This window comes from Trichechus manatus, unplaced genomic scaffold, assembly GCF_000243295.1.
Source record: "Trichechus manatus latirostris isolate Lorelei unplaced genomic scaffold, TriManLat1.0 scaffold00418, whole genome shotgun sequence".
Classification (NCBI taxonomy): Eukaryota; Metazoa; Chordata; class Mammalia; order Sirenia; family Trichechidae; genus Trichechus; species Trichechus manatus.
This window is the reverse complement of record NW_004444354.1, coordinates 116725-134221: the sequence shown is the minus strand read 5'-3', so window position 1 is coordinate 134221 and position 17497 is coordinate 116725. Positions and strand designations below refer to the sequence as shown.

Genomic DNA, 17497 nt, shown 5'->3' with positions numbered 1-17497 from the left:
CTATAAGACATAAAATGATACTTGTGAAGAGAGTGCTTCTTAGCTCAAGTAGATATATGACACTAAATGGGCAGCTCCTGTCCGGAGGTGAGATGAGAAGGCAAAAAGGGACAGGAGCTGGCTGAATGGGCATGGGAAATCCAGGGTGGAAAGGAGGAGTGTGCTGTCACTTTATAGGGAGAGCAACTAGGGTCACATAACAATGTGTGTATAAATTTTTGTACGAGAAGCTAACTTGAACCGTAAACTTTCACTTACAGCACAATTTAAAAAAAAAGTGATTACTTTTATTTCATTTATACAATGTTATTGTTTAAAATTGTACAGCATTTATTATAGTTTTAGTAAAAGCAATATAGATATTTGAATATACAAATACGTTTAAACAGTCTCAGTTAATAGAAAAGCAAATCTCACTCAAAAATAAATACGGCTTAAATAATACAAGGCCAGGGAGAGTCCTATCATAAATAAAAGTTCTCTGTCACTCCGGTGGCTAATGTATGATATAGATAAATGATTAACAAAGAAGACCAGAAGCTAACAAAAACCAAATGTCTATAATGAACGATTTTTAAATTAGAATGACCACTAGCAAAAGAAAGTAGATACAGACCCATATCAAGTGATAAGTAAGAATTTATCCCAAACATACATTTATTTGGATTTAACTTTCCCTTTAAAAAGAAACCACCTTCATTAAAATAAAATTTATTTCCTTTTTTTAAAAAAACAGAATTACTTTGAATAACCCTAGAAATCAACAAGATTTTTTAAGTGAAATAAAAATTATTTGGTAATGTGGAATACATGAAAACCATTTCAAGTATGAGAGCAACAGTGAGTTTGAGTCTATTTATATTCCAATAAAAACAATGGCAACCTGTAATGGAATGAGAAAATTAATAATTGTTATTGAATATTCTTACATAAATATATTACCTTAGGAAATTTAACTTTATTGCAGATTAGATTTGTCAGAGGAGCAAGGAGTCTTATTACCCAATTTGTACTACCTGTCCTATTCTCAACTGACTGAATTCGTGGATGATTTATCTACGTATCTTTTATTGCAGTGGAAAGTTCTACCAATTGTGAATCTACCCTCTTTATTACGGCTATATTTTGTGGATTCATAGTACCACTTAGTAGAAAGCAAACTTACAAGTCATTTAATTCAATCTTCCATCAAAAAAGGGAAGTGTACAACCTGCTTATGATATATATGAACGTTTTCAGGATGAGAAAGAGAACTCAGTATTGAATATGGGCAATTACTAACGTTGCCCAGCACTCATTGCTACACAATTCTACTTTATAACTGAACAAATAAATCTTCCTATAGTTTCCAATCACTTCTAGTTCTGCCCTAGAATGTCAAACAGACTCCTATCCTTGTTCAACATGACCATCCCAACATTTGACAATAACTACAGTTACCACTCATCTGCCAGTGGAAGCTTGCATGTTGCTATGAACAGTTTTCATTGAAGCATCCCGACTAAGACAAACTTGGAAGAAAAACCTGTGATATACTTCCAAAAATCAGCCAAAGAGAACCCCATGGATCACAACGATCAGATTTGCAAATGATCATGGAGTTGGCACAAAACAGGTGGCATTTCATTCCATTGTGCACGGGGTTGCCATGAGTCGGGGGCCAACACAATGGCAGCTAACAACAATAATCGTGCTATAAATGCTTACACCTTAAGTCTTCAATTTGACAGACAAGATAGTACCAGTTAATGTTTTGCACGTGGCAGTTCTTCTAAACTCTTCATCATCCATGCTACCTTTTCTGCACATGTTCTAATATTTCAATGTTCTCTCAAAATGTATGACCTCCTACCACTCAAACTCACAGACTGAAAAACGATGTTAACATTATATTACAAAATACAGGATAGTCAAGATTGTCTAAACATCTCTCAACTATTTGAACGAGTAACAAACTCTGCTATGTTTAAATGTTGGTGTGTTGTAGTACTCTATCTTGAGAATTTGTCTCTTTGCTGTCTTTTTTCTGCAGGTGAATTTATGCTCTGATGATTCACAAATCTCCAGCTCATCTTCTGAACTCCAAACTCATTATTCAACTGTCCACCCGATATCCCCTTTCACCTTCAGTCAAAAATTTTATTCAAAACAGAATACTCGTTTCTTCTCCCCCAATATACCAAGTGTTCTCTGTTAATGACACCACCATTCACCTGATTGCCATGCCAAAAACTTAGGTAGCATCTTTGATTCTTTATCTCTCATACCTACATCCCATTCATCAGTTAAGTGCCATCAGTAACCACTTCTAAACACCTCCACCATTACTACACTAATCCAAACATTCATTGTCTCTCTCCTTGACTGCTTCAACAGCTTCCTAACTAGTCTCCATGCTTCCGTAGTTGTCCACACTTTGGGGGCTGGTGGGGGGAGGTAATATACTAGAATGTGCGTGGGTTTGGAAGACAGACCTACCTGATTTTGAATTGCAGCACCACCATTTATTGAAAGAAAGTCCTTGGTAAGCACCTTGAATTCTCTGAGCCTCCATTTCCTAAATGGTGAATTGGTACTATTAAAAACTAACTCAAATGGTTCTTGTGAGAATGAAATAATTCATATAAAGTGCCTTGCAAATAATAGATGCTATGTGTTTTTTTTCCAATATCTTTACATTTTTACAATTTTCAAATTATCCCAATGCTAACCTCTAATTTACAGAGCTGAATATTATAAAGTAAAAAAAAAAAAAAAACCTTAATTTGAATATCACAACATTAGTGACATCTGGTGGAAAATATAAAAGTTACAATGTAGAATTATTACAGCTATTCTGATTTTTCATGTTTCGTAATTAAATTTTAGTTACTAAGCAACTAAATGAAAACATAAAGGTAAAGAAAAATTAAATGTCTGTGATACCTTATTGTGCTAATTATTTTTTGGCATCTGTATTCTAAAATATACAGGAGGTTAACAAACATAAGAAACTTGGGTACATTCTAATAATAAAAATAAATGTTTAACAAGCATTTGACTTTATTTAGTGAAAAGAATGATTGAAAATGCAGATATAGAGCCTTTATGCTGTTTTGAGTCTCTTTTTACACATTGTGTGCCACAGAAGTCACTTCCAAAGTTTTCAGATCAAAATTTACTATGGGGTGTCCTGGGGAATAAATATCTCAAAGCAATAGCCATTTGTGCTTCAGAGAATATGGAATTAAGATAAAACTGGGAAATATATGCCATGTGATGAGACACTGTGGATGGAGACAACAAATGATAGTTTTAAACGTGAGCCTTAATTAAATATCACAAGATCAATTCCTCTGAGGTAGGGAGGGGTTTTAATATTTGTGACCAAAGAACTACTGTCTGCTACAGGGCAAACTATAACCATTAGGCAAAATCCTGCCCATCAATTGGTTTTTGTTATTGGAACATAGCCAGGTTTCCTTTGTTTATGTATTGTCTGTATCTGTTTTCGAGGTACAATGACAAACTTGAGTAGGTGCAACAGAAACCATATGCCTACAAAGCCTGAACTATTTACTATCTGGCCCTTTACAGAAAAAGTTCGTCAACCCCCTATCTATTAGATCACTTTCCTCAAACATTCACATTTCCCCTCCCTCATCTCCATGTATACTTCCCTGTCTCCCTGAAGTTTGGCTTGGCCATGAGACTTGCTTTGCTTAGCGGAATGTGGGAAGAATGTCAGTGTGCAGGTTCTGAAGCTAAGCCTTAAGAGTCTTACCTAGCCACTGCCTCTCTGATGGTAGAATGAAGCATGTGGAACAGAACAACTTCAACTAACCTGTTGACTTCAGAATAAAAGCTTACTGATACCCCATGGTTGTTTACTATGCAGCAAAAGCCAACTAATACTAAGATTTTTATACATCTGCTTGAACACTCCCACAAAGTCTTGACTTCTTAGATTGATGACACTGGGAGAAGGATCCTGGAGACCAGGTGTAGCTCAGTCCCTTCTGGGCTCTATTTCAAACTTTGATGGACTCAACGGAAACATGTTTTCATTCCTCTCCCTATGGTAAGCAAAACTGAATCAGAGTCCAGGCAGGTCTAGAGGCCAACCAGACTCTTGGAATCTTGGTGTCTCTATGTTTAACATGGTGTAGAAGTCTGTCACAATTCTTACAGCTGTTTGGTTTTAAATGTCTTCCCATAAGGTGAGCCTAAAGTGTAGTAAGAGATTGGGACAAGTCCAATTGGAGTCAAAGACCAAAGCTGTTTTCCAATGCAGCTTTAACAATAAAGCTCACAGCTTGACTCTTACTCAACTCCAACATGTTTATTTCTTAACGGATACATAGCCAGGTCTTTAGAACCCTACAACAGTAAATAGTAACATGCAAATATAAAATCGAAAAAATTAACTCTGTTAATATTAGCTGAGATGAAGTGACCAAAGTATATGCTCAACCTTTGAAAACGTGATTTCAGAGTTTTACATTTTTAATTCTCAAATTGAAATGTAAACAAAGCTTTCCATTGACACTTTTCTTGAAACCATCCAACTAGGTCATTTGGGTAAACACCAGTGGTCTATTTATTACACAGAAATATAGAATCTAGTTTCTGTCACTGAGAACTCTAAAGCTGCCCTAGTTCTCAGGTTTGCAGTCTTTGATTCCTTCAGCAGTTAACCTTCTCCCATTAAACCTTCCCTAACCAGTTTTTGCTATTTTCAAAGCAAGTGCTTAGCTGACGAAGAGTTGGTACTATAGAGTTGTACCCGCAGATCATACAGAAGTCCTATTATTAAAACTAATTTTGAAAGAGAAACATCAAAATCCAGAGCATTAATTTCTGCACGTCTCTTAAAAGGAAGTCAGCGCTGTAATAAACCACAAATTAAAATAGAATCACTTTAATTTGCCAAATAAAGACATGAATGCTTGAAATATTAATGTTATCAGTAATATGTGAGCTCCTTTAGGGGAACAACCACATATTATTTCTATTGTTCACTACATAGGGATTCAATGTTTCTTCAAGGCTAAGCAGTTATTGCTTTCTATAAAGATTTTCAAACATATTTCCTGAAAATAAGACCAGAATTTTCCTCTCCTTATTTATTCCAATGCTCTATCTCTGCTTTCCTTCTCAACCTATATTTCAAATGTTAGAGGTTATGAACAGTCTAAGAAACAAATGAATGTTTTAATCTTAATACTGTCCACTTTGTATTACACCTAATGTTGTTTGGAAACCTAGAGACTTTTGATTATGCCTAATTCAACGTCACTTCCATTTCTGCATTACTACTCTTCTTATTCAGGAAAAAAGACTTGTGGATGACCCTTTCTAGTCACCTGGACCTCATTTAGGTAGCTTCAACAACTCCTTAGGTGGTGGGCTCTCTCAGCAGCATTCACTGTAGCTATCATCAAACATGGGCACCTATTTCCCAAGCACTGAGATGAAAGAATGTTTAAGACAATGCTCTTTATTCTTAACAAGTACACAGCTGGATCCAGGAGATATGATTCATCAGGTGCACTAACGAAGACAAAGAAATACGTAATTAAATGAACATGCGTGATTACTTTACAGTCCTCTGCAATATATTTTCCTTTCCCTCATAAGATTTTTAGCTTCAGAAAGTCCAGGACTTTGTTTCATTCATCCTGGCACTTGCGTACAGTATTTTTGCACATTAACAGATGCTCAATATGTAACTGTTGAATAAATGGATATAGACTGTGTATTCACTTAACAGTGAAGGTTAATTGAGTTAATACACATAAAGAGCTTAGAACAGTGTCTAATACTTCGTAGCTACTTAATTACTACAAAATGAGACGAGATTTAGAATAGAGATCATGAAAGACTTCTTGGAAATCTGCTTTAAGCTGACCTTGGAAAAATAGGTGGTAACTGGATAGAAAGAACACACCTGATGACAATAATAATACAAGCACAGGAAAAAGCTGTGTAAGTATACAAAGAAAACTAAGCTGACAATAAGAAAAGGCCACATAAAGGATACAATGAGAAATCTTACACATAAGGCAAGAAGGTAAGGCTAAGAGTATAGAAAGGTATTTTGTTGTTACTGTTAGTTGCCATCAAGTTGATTTTACCTCATGGCAACCATTGTATATAGAGTAGAACTGTTTCATAGTTTTCAAGGCTGTGAAATTTTGAAAGAAGATTGCCAGGCCTTACTTCCAAGTTGCCTCTCAGTGAGTTTGAACCACCAACCTATCGGTTTAGTAGTCCAGCAGTTAACCATCTGTGCCACCCATGGACTCCTAAAGGTGCTACAATCCAACATTTGCTAACCTGAACTAATTCCAAATGACATTTCTTAAACAAACAACCGGTGCTTATTTTAAGTCAATTGTTATGAGATTAAAGTGGTATAATCAAAGCCCAGTAAACTGAAAGTGCCTCAAGATTTACTCATCTTTGTATGCTGTGGACCTACACCCTAGTTAACACAAAAAAATCATTTACTATACTGAACCCATCCTAGCTACCATTTAACACCAATATCAAAATCTTTTAGGACAAATTTAAAACATACAAATTTAACTTTATTTCACCACTGTCATTTAAAGCTTTATTTTATCAAACATAAAAAGACATTTTCAAAGAGTTCTCTATCACAGGAAATTAAACAGTAGAAACATTCATGCTTCATAGGTACAAACTATATAAATTAAAATCAAATAATTGAAAAGTTTTTCAACAGGGGAACTATACACCTAAATAAATGGTGGAAGGACTTCAATATTTTATTACTTACGGATTATATTAGTTATTTTCAGGATCTAAACAAAGATTCTCAATATTCAGGCTTCTTTTGCTGTAATTTACAATTAAATATCACCCTACCTATATTCTGCCTCAAGCTACTTGACCAAAATATCTGATTTAGGAAGGTATTTAGCTTTATAGTAAAAGTTTTTCCAACTACAGTTGCCACCTTCAGAGGAATTGACATTACAATGCTGATGAAATCTGCTGGTTCCCTTTTGAACAATGTGCAATATTCTCTTATGCTAATCTATTTAGCTGAATATGTTAACAAGGGGATAATACCATAGTCTCCTCTAAGACATGATGTCAACTCCATGGAACATTAAACAGGTACAAATAGAACCTTAAACAGGTACAAAAAGTGGATTATGCACAGTTCAGTAAAGTATAATGTTGTTTCCCGCATCTAAAAATTAACCAATGAAATAAACCATATCAACTTATAGCTGACTTCATTTCAGGAAAACACATTTGAGAATTTCAAGTATATTATTTTTCTCAGTTCATCCTTCAGTCATTGACAGGAATTCTGTAGGCCACCATGTTATGTACTTTGTGGATTGTAGTAGTGAGTGAACAAAAATGGACTTAATCAGAATTGGTAATGAGTTGTGGTCCTGATTCTTCCCATTTTTCAGATACAACCAAATCTTTATCTGTATAAATCAGCAGATCAAATGAACCTAAATTGGGAATAAAAAATAGATTACAGTACACTATTTTTTAAAATATAAAACCTTCTCTGTCTCTCAATTTTTGAACCACCCATAGTGTTAGGATGAGTTAGCTTGGTCTCTAATCATTAATCTCTTTTCCTCAATGAAAATATATTTTAATACAGAAAATACTGTACCCATCTACCTTATCTTATGAAAAATGCAGGAATTTTTTTTTTTTTGTGAAAGAGGAAACCATTAAAAATATTGTAATGAGTGTATCATCACATGGGAAAAAAGTGAATGTAATCCATAGGAGAGCTAACATCTTGGTTTGTTCACTGTTGTATCCCAGTACCCAGACCACAGTTTGGCATATAGTAGGCATTCAGTAACCATCCGACGAATGAAGGAGTAACTAAGTTTGAAGAGCAAGACATAATTTAACAGCTGAAATCTTAATTACATAATAATAACATATAGAAAATAAAAATAGCAAAAAGAATTACACCAGAATGGGTATTGTGAAAGTTTTCATTTCTTTTCTCAGCATTTCCCCATTTTTACTTTTTGCTTTATAATGCTTTTTCTTCCATTTATATTACATGATACTGGTAATTAGGAAAAAATTTAATAAAGGCTGATTCTTAAAACAGTAGCTGCCTTTTCCCCACAAATTAAACGAATGAGAAGTTATATAAATACTTACAAGAAACTTCCAACAGTGGCAGAAATGTTACTGTAGCTGTGATCTGTCTCATCACTGAACGGATTTCATCTTGGATAGCCTTCTGAGACTTTTCTCTGGGTGCACTACAAAGAAACCAAATCAATTAATATTATTTCAGGTTTTAACAACTAATACATATTAGTAACTAAGATTATTTACCTGCTTAAGTGCTTCTGAAATCAAATAAGTAATGCATTAAAAAGTGTTAAAAATAATGAGTAAAAGTATTTTAGGACCTATAACCTAACAGGCATAACTTAAGTATCCTTATTTATTTCATTTATCCTTTCAGTCATCTTTTAGAATCAGTCTTAGTATCAACATCATATCATTTATTATCAGATGACTAGAAAATTTGCCAACCTCTTCAAGTCAGGAAAACTTCAGTATCTCTTAAAATAACAGGTGGGATCTAAAATATTTAATTAGTTTTATCATTTTGAATTTTAGTAATGCCTATAAAGTTTAACTCCCAACTGCCTCAAATAAAATATTAAAGTCATATGTCAAATTATTTTTATAATCTAAAACAATTTCCTGAACTAAACTAAAGGCTTCAGAAGCAAAGTACGTTTCATTTTGAGAAACAACTGTGGTTCTGAGTTTGCAGACAAGTATGCCTAGGACAATGCTAGACATCAGCATATAATGACTGGCATTTCCCATCCAGGAGTCTTGAGCCTTCATACATTTATGAACATTTATGACATTTGTCATGAACATGTCTTAACGTAGCTCATGACATTAAAGGAGATACAGCAGAGCTGAATTTTTAGCTGGGGGAGAGTCTAAAAAAATCTTAGATTTAGGTATGTTCCTTAAATGGCCCATCTAGTGTATAGTTTTGAATACGCCATCGTAAATACTAAAATTCAGAATTCAATGATATAGACTTAAGAGCAATTATGTTAGAGAATACTATCTATACTAATCAATGATGTGCTAAAATGAGAATTCTTTTCCACAGGAGATTGAAGATTAAATTAAACTGACATTTGAAACAATTTATGCAATTTACTTTACATAAAACTGATTCAATATATTTAGAACTCATCTAGTAATGAAAACAAGTTCTGGAAAAGACATACCAGAGTAAAAATAATTTCATACTTACCTGTCATCTTTTGCAGTCTTGTCACACTCAATATCAAATTGCCATCTTTCAAGGACCTCACCACTTTCAGTATCTGAGATGACTACCACCAGTTTCTGAACATTTGTGTAACCAATCTGCAACACATAAAAAGGCATCTCTTTTGGTCCACTGCATTGCAAAGCAACCCTTACCTCCTCAACTCTCTCTTCCTAGCCTCAGCAAATTCCCACCACTGGAACTTTGTACCCTCTCCCTCCTGCTCTGAAAACTTGTCCCATCAATAATTTAGCTCCTGTTTTCAAATTCTCAGCATTTCTACCAAGTATAGTACTGCCTGCTGAGGATATAATGAGCATGAGATATTTTCATGCTCATCCAAGGTAAGAGTGTAGGAGACGAGCATTGAGCTAACCATCACACCAACAAACATGAAATTATAACTGTGATGACTGCTACGAAGGATAAATGGTACAACAAAGAGCATTTAAATAGGAAAAACTGACTCACTCGGGGAGGTCAGAGAAGGCTTAAGCTTAGCTCTGAGGATCAAACAGTACTAAATATGCAAAAGGAGAGGGAAGAAGGTATAAGCCTTAAATACTCAAGGGAAACAGCACGTGACCAGAGGACCGAAAGAATGCCAGTACAACTGCAGTGAAGAAAGAAAGAATGCACAAGGTAAGTCTGGAAAGATAAACAGGAGCCAGACCATGCAAGGCCACGTGGGCCAAAGGAAGAAATTATACTTCAAGAACCAGGGAAGTAGTTATTGTGTTTGGAGTAGGACGTGATGTAATTAGATTTGCATTTCAAAACTATCATTCTGAAAATGGATTTGAGGGGATCTAGATGCTAGTCTAGATCACTTATCAAAAGGTTGCTTAACAAAAGGTTGGCAGTTCAAATTCACCAGCAGCTCCTTAGAAACCCTGTGGGGCAGTTCTACTGCGTCCTATAGGGTCGCTATGAGTCAGAATCGACTTGATGCAATGGGTTTGGTTTTCAGACACTAGTTACTTGATTTAGTAGTTTAAGTACGATGAGATAATGAAAGCATGTTGGAGGATATATTCATAGAAATGGACAAGCAGACAGATTCAAGAGATTTCATGGTGAAAATTATCAAAACTTACTAGATTACCTATGGGGGTAAGGGAGAAGAACAAGTCAGGAATAGCTCCCAAGTTTGTGGTTTGTATCACCAGTTGGATGGTTGAGCCACTCACTGCTAGGAAACAGAATTGAAAGTGGAGCAATTTTGGAGACAATATGATGAGTCTGAAGTATATTTGGGATAGTCATGTACGGAAGCCTTTGGATATATAGGTTGGGAGTTAGGAGAGATTTGGGTTAGATATAAAGAGGCAACTACAGGAAGGTCATCAGAAGCTATGTCCATGTTAGAGATCATCTAGAGAGATTTTATAAAGTGAGAGGAAGGCCTCAGATTGAGCTCTGAGGTTATCTTGAAAACTGATACTATACTACATTCAGGAGTCAGCAGTTTTCTGTAGAGAGAAAATAATTTAGTAATATTTAGTAAGTATTTTAGATTTTGCAGGCCACCTAGGTCTCTGTCCTGTTTGCAGGCAGTACAAAATCAGACCACTCACTGGACCCCGGCACACATCAACAACTTCCCATCAAAGCTTTAGCTCTGAAAAGGAGAATGGGTGGTAATTTGAATGAGATTTTGGGTAGGCAGTAATTTTTCTTCTTTTAAAATTGGAGAGAAATAATGCCAATGGGAAGAATCCTAATCAAAACAGAAGTAGAAAACATGAGAAGAAACAGGGTAAAGTCCTTGAGAACACTAAAGGCAATGGGATTCAAAACAGATACACAGTTTGCCTCTAGGAACGATTCCTCCATTTCAACCAAAATAAAAGAGGGATCAAGAAGTTAAATAGGAAAATCTAAGTACATCTAAGGTGGAATGTCATTTGTGTTCTCAAAAGAGACAATACAATAAACCAGCACCTTAGGCAAACCCTGCTTCTCCATCAAATTAAGATGAAGACACAGATCTACAAACATAGATCTATACAGGTTTTAGGCCAACTGACCTGGGTGTAGCCTTATGAATGACTAAGGGAGACTTAACCCTGACCCTCAACTTTGGATGCAACTTTGGGAGAGGTAGGCTACTTCTAATGGTGTGCTTCCTGCTTGCACCTGAGACTAAAGTCCATCCCCACACCCTCAACAGTGGTCTCATCCTGCTATTCTGATAGCACTGATCTACTAAAGCATATGTTCTCTGAGGTTAAGAAACTCTATATTACCGAATAAATCCAACCTTCCTTTGCTTGTCTTTTCACCATTGCTTGAGATCCTACCATGCTGACCTGCAGAAGTATCAAGGGATTCTATTCATGCAGATGTTAATGGTAGGGAAATGTTACCAGCTTATCTAGAGGATAATGTAGCTTAAAAGAGATATCAAGTTAACAAAAGTTCAGACAGACTTTACCAGAAAGGCATATGAAAACAGAAAAAATAACAAAATAAAAATACAATAAAAACTAATTTAAAAAATGAAGCTACAATTGAACATGAAAAAGTTCTGAAACAACAATTAAAAAAAAAAAAAAGATGTCTGAATTTAAAAATTCAAAAGAAAAAAGATAGCCACTGTTAAAAACCAAACTAGTATTTTGGAAGAACAAATGGGGAGAAACATAAATTGAGAGAAATATGAAAAGGAAACTATCAGAAATTCTAGAAGGAAAAAAAGAAATAGATGGAGAACAAGTATTGGTACAACAGGTAATAAAGCAACTTCCTTAGCTAAAGAAAAAACTGAGTGTTCAGGTAAAAAAGACTGAGTCACAGGCAGATTAAAAAGAAAGACAAAGGGAAACAGGTGAAAAATAAGAAAACTCTACTGAATATTCTGTAACTTAGTAGTTATTCTTTTTTTTTTTTTAATTGTGCTTCAGATGAAGGCTTACAGAACAAAGTTTCTCATGAAACAGTAGTACACATATTGTTTATGAAATTGGTTAACAACCCCACAACATGTCAACCTTCTAACTTCTCAACCTTTTTTTTTGTTTTTTTTGGTGAAAATACACATAGCCAAAGATACACCAACTCAAAAATTTCTACATGCACAGTTCAGTGACATTGACTACGCTCTTCCAATTGTGCAGTTACTCTCACTTAAGATGAAGGCTTACAGAACAAAATAGTTTCTCATTTAACAGTTATTACAAATGTTGCCCTATGACAATGGTTAACAATCTCACAACACATCAACAATATCCTTACTCACTCTTGGGTTCCCTATCACCAGCTTCCTTGTCCCCTTCTGCCTTCTGGCCCTTGCCACTGGACTACTGTACCTCGTTAGTCTCATTTGGTTTTACGGGGCTGTCCACTCCCAGGCTGAACGGTGAACCTCGGAGATAACTTCACCGCTGAGCTAAAAGGGTGTCTGGGGGCCATACTCTCAGGGTTTCTCCAGTCTCCTTTAGGCCAGTAGATCTGGTCATTTTTTTGTGAGATAGAATTATGTTCTACATCCTTCTTCAGCTCTGTCCAGAACCCTCTGTTGTGATCCTGGTCAGAGCAGTCAGTGGTGGTAGCCGGGCACCATCTACCTGTACTGGACTCAGTCCGGTGGAGGACTTGGTAGCTGTGGACAATTTATTCTTTTTTTTTTAAGTTTAGTTTCCAGGTTTAATACAATTTTATTTTCCTTGCTGTTTCTCTAACGATAACTTTAAAATCCTAGTGGCTACAGAGAAAGCATCAGGTTAAGAATTTATAGTGGATATTTTCTCAGACAGATAACGAACACTATCATGTTACGTACCATGTTACATTCTAACTTGTTCCATTGGCTACATGAACTTTCAAATTACTGCAAAAATCATTTCTAAGGGAGTTGATGGAGACATTTATCAACCCATATCAAATTCCTAACATCAAAATACTCAGCCAACTTGGAATGTGGTGGAGAAAAGGATTTCTTTCTATTTATATACTATTTGCTTCCTCCCAATTGAAAATCACTATATTTGAGCAGATTGTGTGTTTCACACTTCTATACAGGAAGCTGAAAAATGACCAAGATGACAGAAAATGTGGATCCAAGAAACGCTCAAAACTCAAACTGCTTTCAATTATTAAATACCTTTTAGTTGTCCCACCACATTATTTAAGTATTTAATGAGTTCAGGATCAGTAGTCACAAGTTGAGTCCATATTTTTGCACTGGAGTGAAGGTTTCGGACGTGTGCCACAGTGATATAAAATGCTGTTAATAGCAAATGCTGAAAGCAAAAGAAACGTTAAAGAAAAGTCATTATCATTTGTAACTACTGAAAATAAAATATATTTAGATGTGGCTATGGTTTCATTAATACTCTAAAACTGTAATTTTAAATGCCTAAACACGAGTTTGTGTCTTACTGAAGGCAGAGCAGGTGTGTACAAAGTGGTATTAAATATCCATAAAATCTTGCTTCTAGGTAAAAGAAAGCAATATATACATTCGAGTGGCAATAAAAGAAAAATTAAATGCCTAAATGCATTACCCTACCACTGCCATATTTCATCTCATTGTAATCCTAGGCCAAATTCAGATTACATGGTTAGAAGGTATCAAAACAGGCTTGGACTGATTGGTCAACTGCTCCAGACAAGCTTCTCTTCCTCCTTTTCTCGTCTCGTGTCCTGCCAGGCTCTATTAGAGGTTGTGGATACAGCTGGCCTGGTCGGGAACAATTCTATCCAAACAAAGCCTGATGAATTGTGGCCTGCCTCTGAATCAACGGGGGGCAGGGGCTGGGTAAAAATACACACTGGGTCCCACCCTACTAGTACCAAGTCCCAGTGGGGTGTGGATTCACACTAAAGACACGCTCCAGGTGAAGCCGCTACACCGCGAGGCGGGCCCCCGCAGCCCTGAGGCCTTCTCCACCATTACCAACGCGGCCGGAGCTAGGCGCCGGCACCCGCCTCTCCGCTGACTCCTTGGGTCGGGCAGACGGCGCGAGACAGCGAGGGCTTGGTGCAGGGCCGCTCCGAGCCATCCCGGCTCCCGGCCTCGGAGTTGGAGCCGCGGGCCAACGGGACGGCCTGGGCTCAGCTCTCCCCAACTCTGCCCTGCGCGAGGATGACTTATAGAAGAACTCGGCCACGATTTCGGCGCTCTCGCGGAGGGTAATGCCCTGCTCCCGGGTGAGCTGCAGCGCCATGGCTGGGCCCACAGACCAAGAAACGCGCTTTCATCGGGTAAACAGCGGGCCCCGCGGCTCGTTTCAAAAGTAACGACGCAGCCCACCATCCTGCCCTTCGCGCAGGCGCGACGAGTCTCTTCGTCCCGCCCCACGCACCGGCGTCCTGCCCTTCCACTCCGCTCTCCCCAGCACCCACCCCGCGCCCGCGGAGGTGGCCTTTTCGCGCAGGCGCGGTCGGTAGACATGGACTCGCTGCTTAGGTTTTAGTCACCGGTAGGTCAGAGCTCCTTGGGAGATAGGTTTTGCTCATGATCGACTAGATGGAGCAGAGTACAGAAGACGGGCTATCCCGATTTTTGTGGCCGCTTACTAGGCTGTGGCCTGAGCAAACAAGGAGCACAATTTTGAGTTTTAAAGATATTTTCAAACTGATGTGAACTGCCTACCTGCTGCTCCTGAAGTGGCCCCAGTAATCTCCGTACTTGGCGTGTTGCCCCCTAGTGGATGGATGGTCGCAACTGCGTGCTCGGCAGCCAAGCCACAGTCTTCTAGGGCCTGGTGCCACTGCTGTTAGGTGCCCTCCAGTTGGTTCAGACTCATAGTGACCCTATGTACGACAGAACAAAACACTGCCAGATCTTGCGCCATCCTCACGATTGTTGCTACGTTTCAGCCCATTATTGCAGCCATTGTGTCTTCCTCTTTTTCTCTGACCCTCTGCTTTACTAAGCATGATGTTGTTCTCCAGGGACTGGTCCCTCCTGATAACATGTCCGAAGTATATGAGACAAATCTCGCCATCCTTACTTCTAAGGAGCTCTCTGGCCGTGCTTCTTCCAAGACAGACTTGTTTGTTCTGGCAGTCCATGGTATATTCAATATTCTTTGCCAACACTTTAAATGCATCAATTCTTCGGTTTTCCTTATTCATTGTCCAGTTTTTGCATGCGTATGAGGCAATTGAAAATACCATGGCTTGGGTCAGGCACATCTTTGTTGCAGTTTGGAACGGCGAAATGAACAAAAGAGACAGACACACACAAGGACAAACAAGACTGCAGCCCTGAGGACTTGCAGTGGTTTATTTTTAAGGTCTCCGCCTGGGCATTATGCCAGCTAAATATAAGTTGTTTTCTTCCTTCAAAGCACATCAAGACTTTTGTAAGTATCCGAACTTATCTTTAAGGCTCACAGATCAGCAAGTTCTCAGAGACTCGGTGTTCCCTCCCGTTTGCAGGTGGGAACGGCATGTTTGCGTGCAAGACGTGCGGTCCGGATCCCGGAGACCTTGAAATCAGCTCGGGAGTGTCCGCGTGCAGATCATTCCCAGGCTGATAATTTCCCACACATCTTAGCCCTCAAACTGACATCTTTGTTCTCTTTCTTTTTTTTCTTTTTTAAAACACTTTAAAGAGATATTTTGCAGCAATACAGCGTTTGATTTCTTGACTGCTGAAGCTGCTAGTGCGTTTTTCCCCCGCAAGAAATCGGATTAGGAATTAAATGGATAAACTTGCATCTGCTTTTCTTTTCCTTGTCCACTTCTGTCCTGAGTTCAGGGCCCCATGAAATGCAGTGCAACAGAGTCTGGGGCGCCTGGGGACTGTGTCTTGCGTGACAGGTTGTACTCTGTTCTTTGAAGACTGGTCAGGAAGAAAGTCACATCACCAAAAAGGCCCATCAACACAACCTGAATTTAGACTCACAAATTCAATGGCCGTTATGTTTGGCTGGGAGCCCTGGTGACACAGTGGTTAAGAACTCAGCTGCTAACCAAAAGGTCAGCAGTTCAAATCCACCAGCTACCCCTTGGAAACCCTATGCTACAGTTCTACTCACTATGAGTTGGAATGGACTCGATTGCAACTTTTTTTTTTTTTTTGGTTTAATGTTTGGGTGAGGAGTATAAAGCAGACATTCAATAATTAATGTTTACGTCATTAAGAAGGAAATTATTTGTAAAATGAGGTCTGAAAAACTATCTACCAAACATGCTGTGTTATTTGATTATATGAGGAATGCCTGAGTGTATTAGTTTTTTTATCGCTTTATAACAATGACCATAAATTCAATGGCTTAAAACAACACCCATTTATTATCTCAGTTTTGTCAATCAGAAGGCATGGCATAGCAAGTTTCTCTGCTTAGAGTCTCACAAGGCTGAAATCAAGGTGTCTGCTGACTAGATTTCACCTGAGGTATGGAGTTCTTTTCCATGCTTTCTGGTTCTTGGCAGAATTAATTTCCTTTTGGTTGTAGGACTGGGTTGTAGGACTGAGGTCCCTCTTGTCTTGCTAACTGTTGACTGGAAGCCAACCTTTAATAGGCCCTCTAACTTTCCGATCTCTCTGACTTCAGGGAAGTCCTGGAGTCTTAAGGGCTCACATCAGAGCAAGGTTCACTTTTAGATCAGATCCACTCAGATAATCTCACTTTTGACCTAATCCTAAAAGTGATATCCCCTAATAATCACAGGTTCTACCTAGTGCTGTAACGGTAGGGGATTATTTCTACAGGGTGTGCTCTTGTGGGAGAAAAGGGCAGGAATTTCGGGAACCTTTCACAGAGTGAAATACCATGTTTCAATCAGTTTGAAGAGCAAACCGTGGCTGTAATAGATAGTAGGCTGACTTGATCCAGTAAAATCTTTTTCTTACATCATTTAGTCTTTTTTTATTTTTTTAATCACCAGTTTTGATGTGAAGAACAGTGATGTCCGAGGAAGTGAGTAAGAGGTGAGGAAGCTGGATGTCCTTCACCCCTTCCACTGGGAGTTCTGGTTAGGGCCAGCATTCCGGCATCATGCTGGTAAGGCTTGGTGTCCACCTTTTGCCGTATAAAAACTGCCTGCTTCTAAGGAAAAAGCTTTATGCTAAAACTCAGCACCTCAGGAAAGACTTCTTTCAGTTTCATGATAATATGATTTTTAAATTATCAGAAAATGCAAATAATTGTTAGTATAACTTGGAGAGTCTAGAAATTAAAAGAATTTCCATGCATTGACTATAGGGTCTCTATGAGTTGGAAT

General features: G+C 37.9%; 1 pseudogene; it reads right to left on the bottom strand.

Moving 5' to 3' along the window:
* Positions 1-310: 310 nt before the first annotated feature.
* On the bottom strand, positions 311-14487 carry LOC101353379 (mitotic spindle assembly checkpoint protein MAD2A-like; annotated as a pseudogene).
* Positions 14488-17497: the final 3010 nt, after the last annotated feature.